This window comes from Lycium barbarum, chromosome 10 (assembly GCF_019175385.1).
Source record: "Lycium barbarum isolate Lr01 chromosome 10, ASM1917538v2, whole genome shotgun sequence".
In the NCBI taxonomy this organism is placed as follows: domain Eukaryota; kingdom Viridiplantae; phylum Streptophyta; class Magnoliopsida; order Solanales; family Solanaceae; genus Lycium; species Lycium barbarum.
In genome coordinates this window covers 596,065-602,003 of record NC_083346.1, presented here as the reverse complement: position 1 = coordinate 602,003, position 5,939 = coordinate 596,065, and the positions used below count along the sequence as shown (strand labels likewise).

At 36.8% G+C, this 5,939-nt stretch overlaps 1 long non-coding RNA gene across 1 annotated transcript; it reads left to right on the top strand.

The window, feature by feature from the left end:
• The first annotated feature begins 3,060 nt into the window (after positions 1-3,060).
• On the top strand, positions 3,061-5,739 carry LOC132615608 (uncharacterized). The gene is made up of 3 exons (XR_009572760.1): positions 3,061-3,274; positions 4,376-4,440; positions 5,374-5,739. It is a non-coding gene; the product is annotated as an uncharacterized LOC132615608 (long non-coding RNA).
• The last annotated feature ends 200 nt before the right edge of the window (positions 5,740-5,939 follow it).

The following is a 5,939-nucleotide window of genomic DNA, read 5'->3' as shown; positions in this document are numbered from 1 at the left end:
TGCTAACGCATGACTAACATCTTACTAACTTGAATTAATACTTACTAATATAAATAATAGCAATAATATTATTAAGTGAAATTAAAGACTTTATGCTATTAAGGATATACACTATAAACAAAAGTATGAAAAAACGTATAGGCCTCTTATTAAAAGTACCTTGTTTTTTAATTAATTTTTTAAAAAATATCGACACTGCTTGCAAAAACTTCTGCGTACGCCACTGTTGATCCTTGTTTAACTTATCAGTATTGAGCTAGTTCGAATGTAGTAGTAAAATTTGAACGACCGCTTTCTTTGATGATGTTTATTTTGGAGAAGTTAATTTCACTCATGATGTAAGGATATATTGATGGTGAGAGGAGTTTCAATTCATTTGGTCTCGTACATTAATAAATATATTTAAAAATAAAGATATATTATTTATATTCCTATTTTCCCCCATGGAAACTTTAAAAAAGGGTGGTTTTATTGTTTTGCAAAAAAGAATAAAGAGATTAGGGTTTAAATCATTAAAAAAAAATAGAAAATTGCAAAATAGAGTACACATTACGATCACACTCCAAATTCCCAAATACTTTTCGGAGTTGATTGAACTTTATATTCGTAGTAGAAAATCACTTATCAAAACTTGATCACTTTTAAAACCCTCCTATTTTCACCGAACAAGAGCAATGGCGTGTTATCCCTGTACGGTTGTGTTATTTCGAGACGATTGTAATGGATGCGTACTCGGATATTTATTTTCTGAGAGAAACGTTAATGATCTTCGCACTCTGGTGCATGAGGAGGATTCAATAAAGGTTACTGCTGCGCTTGATAAGGAGTGAAATCTACCAAGCAAGGGAAAAGGAATTCTTATTGATTAAGGCAGAGACTGTTGTTTGATTGTGTTAAGGCTTTGATTAATGTTTAACTAGTATGGAACCTACACAACAATGTCCAGGCTATAACTCGACCGTATCCATAGAAAGATGGCCTCTCAATCTCTTTAGAAATAAACAATTGCAGTGCATTATGACCTTATAACAATCTAGTAATGAAAGGGAAGTTTACTTTTAATAGTTGCCTTTCGTGGTCTTCCAAATTGGATGGAAAACAAAACTTTATATTAATTATGATCTCACTTCCAGAAAGTAACATAAATCAGTAGTTTCAAGCAAGAAACAGATATATGTTAGAGAAACATAATCACTCAATGGAGCTAGTACCTGTAAATAATTCAAATTTAGATTCTGTTGCACTATTTCCCCCATCCTATGGCTATTCTACAACTTTTATATTTCTTGTACTATCAACGTCATAATTCATGTACATGTCAATTTATATTCTAATCTGCCCCCATTCAAACTATCCATGTGAAACACAAATGGAGCTAGTACCTGTAAATGGTATGACGCTTGGGGCATGCAGCATCTCCTGCTATGAATGCATTTTTATGCTGCTGCATTAGTCGATGTAATTTTCTGGTTTAGGATTTTTGTGTCATTCGTAGTCTCATTAGTAGAAGTTTGGTTTCAACTATCAACATGTGAATGATATGTCCCCACTGCTCCTTGACATGGTGCATGTAAGACTGAAGTGAATAGCCATTTCAACCTTAATATTTCTTTTACTACCAATAAGAATTAGTAGTTTCTGGTCTTATTTAGTTAGCTTCCATGAACTTTGATACAAGTGTAAATTGCATTAGTGAATATTGTTTTATGTCTTTACCTGCTTGGCCTATTCACTAGTTAGAGTAGCACTCTTCTGATTTTTACTTTACTGAGTTCATATAGAGTGGTAGAATACAATGGGTGGTTGTAATCAAGGGGGATGATGATGATGTACTAACAAAAAAGAAAAAGAAGAAAAGGGAAATTTTGAAGAACAAATGCATTGTTCCTGCTTTTAGAAAATTGTAACTTGACAAGCTATGAATCTCAAAATCTGTTAATCCATGAAAGACATCTCAAAATCAGAAAGGAACACATATGAAAATTCAGCACAGCCACATCTACTAAATATATAGACAATTTATGAAAGTAAATGCATAAAATCATCAATAAAGTAAGCAAGTGGGGGGGTGATATTGTGAACAATCCTGAAGAGTAACAGAATGGTTGATCTCTTGTGCTTACAGTAAGTTTCATATTAAGGTTGTGTTATTTATGTGTGATCGGTATGAGGCTGAAGAAGACATTAATCGCCTTACTTAAGTAGCGTACCGTCTTGGTAAGGTAATTAGTTACTTGCAAAAAAAAATTATTCGAATATTGAGAAATTTGTTGATGATAGGATTGTTTCGGAAGCAGCTTTGGGGCGGCACCTTTGGAGAAGTGTACAAAAGGTATGTCTGTGTCTCTTACTGCTTGAGGCTATTGATTTCCTTGAGAAACGACTCTGTCCTGAAAGCTCGGATCCGAGATAGTACTTACCATTTACCAGAGCTCGAATCTGAGATAGTACTTCCCATCTTACTAAAGCTCGAATCCTAGATACTTACCATCTTACCATAACTTTTGGCGGTAACTGAAGACTTTACTAATTATTGAAATCTTTCATGTTGTCTCCAAAAGATAACATTTGTTTGAAAATCAATTGTCCCTTGGGGCTTCGGCAACATCCAATAAAAATCTTGCAATTGGTTCGACTAAGAGAAAAGTATCTTTCTTTGATGCTAATGTTTTAAATGAACCTGTTAAGTGTTACGTCCCGTATTTTTATACATTGGGACAATCCAGATTAACTATGATAATTTAAGGCCTAGACTATTCCGGGATTTGAAGTCGGGATTTTTGACCATTTGATTTTATTCGGAGACATAAGTTGTATATAAAATTGTGGGCATTGAACACTTAGGAAAAATTGGGACCACAATTCATAAAATTGAAATTAAAAATCTTGCCCAAAAATGGCCTTGTAGCCGTGTGGTCCACAAAAAGGTCCCACACATTGTGTGGCCAATTTTAATTGGTCCAACACATTGTGTGGGCCAAAGGTAATAGAGATATTTTGGGGGCTTAAAAGATGACCCTTAAGTCATCTTTTCTCATTTCCACTTCAACACTAGAGAGAGAAAAATCAAGACCTTGGAGAGAAATACTCCCTCCAACCTCACGGCTTGGACCATGGAAATTCAAGTCCAAGTTTTGCCTCTCCAAAATTAATTCTTGGGTACAAACCCACTATTTTGAGGTCCCTAAGTAGCGTGGAGGTGTCGTTGGAGCGATCAAGTCCTTCATTCAAGAGATTTCAAACCCTAACCCATTTGTGGAATTGAAGGAGAAAGGTAAGTTTGCTCTTGTTTTATGTGTTGTGAACATTTTATTCATGTTATGGTATGTTAATATGGATGGAAATTATGAAATATAGTATGTTGTAAGTGGGGTTGTGTGATGGGTGTTCTAGCCGTGTACATGGGTGTGGAAAATGGAATTGATGAATTAATTCTTATTTCATGTTGATTGTTGTAGAGTGAAGAAATAAATTAGAACCATCTATATGTACATAGGTGGGTGTGGCCGTATATATGGTCCCAAATGTTTGGCAAAGAATGAATTAATATCGCTTAGCGTCGTAATGGTTATTGTGGTGACTTTTATGTTGGAAATGAGAGTTTAATGTCCCAAAATTGATATGGTAAATGTGCGGACTGATTTGGAGATTTTGGTGCACTTAATGTAATCTTTATATATGAGAACCATTAACATATGTATATGTGTAGTGTGGACGAATGTGAGTCATATAATATGCCGAAGATCGCATTATTATCGCTTAAGCGCTTTAGTGTCGTCGTTACGAATTCTAGTATGGAATTGAGCATTTAATGACTTAAGACTGATGTTGAGATTATGCGGGCTGTTTTGAGGCTCACTGTGCGTTGATGTAATTTGTATATTTTATGAAAGTCATATTGTTATATTGTGGATTGTGACGCAAAACATGACTTGAAAATGAGGAAAAATGAAAAGAGGGCTGCTCGGCTAAAGGGGACTGTTTTCGGCCAACAGTGGAAAAATTTTCGGATCGTTGGAAATATTATGTGAATTGTTTAGAATGTTCTTGAATGTTGTTAGTATGGGTTTGGGTTAATAATCGAATGTATGAGCGATAATGTGGCTTGAATGTAAGTCGTCGAAACGAATATTTGGAAAGTTGTTGAAAGATGTAAAAGAAAGCTATTAATGTTGTTTTGCCTTTCGAATTGGTTATCGATGTTACTAGGTTGGTTATTGTGGTTGTTGTTGTTGATTTGAGCGAGATAAATTCTCGGGATGGCCTATTTACAGGGGAAGTGCTGCCGAATTTTCTGTAGAATTTAATGATTAGTTTGGAATGAATGGCTTAAGTGCCCATAGCTAATGTTTGGTATTCGTTGGCGTAATTGTAGACCTTGGGGAGCCCGAGGCGTAGATTGGGATTTACTTAGATTGGCTATCTTGGAGTGCATTCGAGGTATGTAAGGCAACTTCCTTTCTTTTTGGCATGTCTTAGTTTTTCATAGGCTAAATTAGAGCCTTAAGGAAATTCCAAATCCGACATCCGAGCATGTTATGATCCGTATATGTTCTTTGGCATTCTTATGCATGATTTGATGAAATATGAAACTTTATGTATTCGAAATAATCGTTCTCCGAACTTTGCACCAAAAGGGTTTCACTTTAAAGAATTCGTAAATTTTGAATGTCATATCTTTCGTATAAATGCTCGGATTGCTCCAATATTTTTATAAGAGTTTGCATTATGTATAATGAGTATGTTTTCCATAAGCGGGCCCGACTTGGGTAAATTCCCGTCCGTGGGTCCCACGACTTCCCTTTATGTAATTCGGGAACTTTTGAAAGACTAGTATAACTATTATTTCGATTTTCAAATATGACCATTTTGCTTATGTTTGAATTTATGAAAATGATTTTATGCATATGACTACTCACGACTCTATTCGTGCATTCTGTTATTCCTTTCGCCGAGTCCCGGGCCGGTTCTGTTATCGTGCGCGTTTTGATACACTCCGGAGTTATGTTGTGTTTATGGTTCACCGAGCTACTCGCAAAAGAGGGTCGGGTTCTACTTATATTTGGTGTTATGTTGTGTATGGCGTTATGCGGTGATGTGATATGTGACGGGGATACAGAGATTTGAAACTTTCTGGTGTTATGCTGTGTTATGGCGCCATCGACGGGCGGGCGACCATATTCTTCTGTACCCTATGCATGACTTACATGTTTGAAACTAAACATTTTGATATGATTGGATTTGCACTTATGTTCGGCACTTTTGTTTCTTTTATGTCTCAGGTTTGTTTTCTGTATATTCTGCTTTGCATACTCAGTACATATCTCGTACTGACCCCCCTTTCTTCGGGGGGGCTGCGTTTCATGCCCGCAGGTACAGATGCGCAGTTTGGTGATCCACCAGTTTAGGACATCCTCCTTTGCTGTTCGGAGTGCTCTTCTCACTTCAGAGCATATGTTTTGGTATACAGTTTCGTTCGTTGTGTATGTATTTGTTCAGGGGTACGGCGGGGCCCTGTCCCGCCATATGATTCGGTTGGTCTATTTAGAGGTCTGTAAACGTATTTGTGGGTATGTGTGCCTACTTCTGTTCCGATGTGTTTGTATGATTCTATTCGTTATGGCAGCCTTGTCGGCGTGCATTTGTATATGTGTTTTGGGCCGTTGTGCCATTTGACAGCCTTGTCGGCTGTTGACATATTTGACAGCCTTGTCGGCTTTTTGGAGATATTTGATAGCCTTGCCGGCTTTTCGATATATGTATATGCTTATGTTTGTGTCAGATACAGTTTGAGACGACATATAGCAGTTATAGCCATATATGCTATTTGTATGTGATTCGATATGGATAGGTACGTTTGGGTGCCCAACTAGGGTGTCAGTCGCGGCCCACGGGGCTGGGTCGTGACATTAAGAGGGCGAAAGCAAAATGGGCGAGGG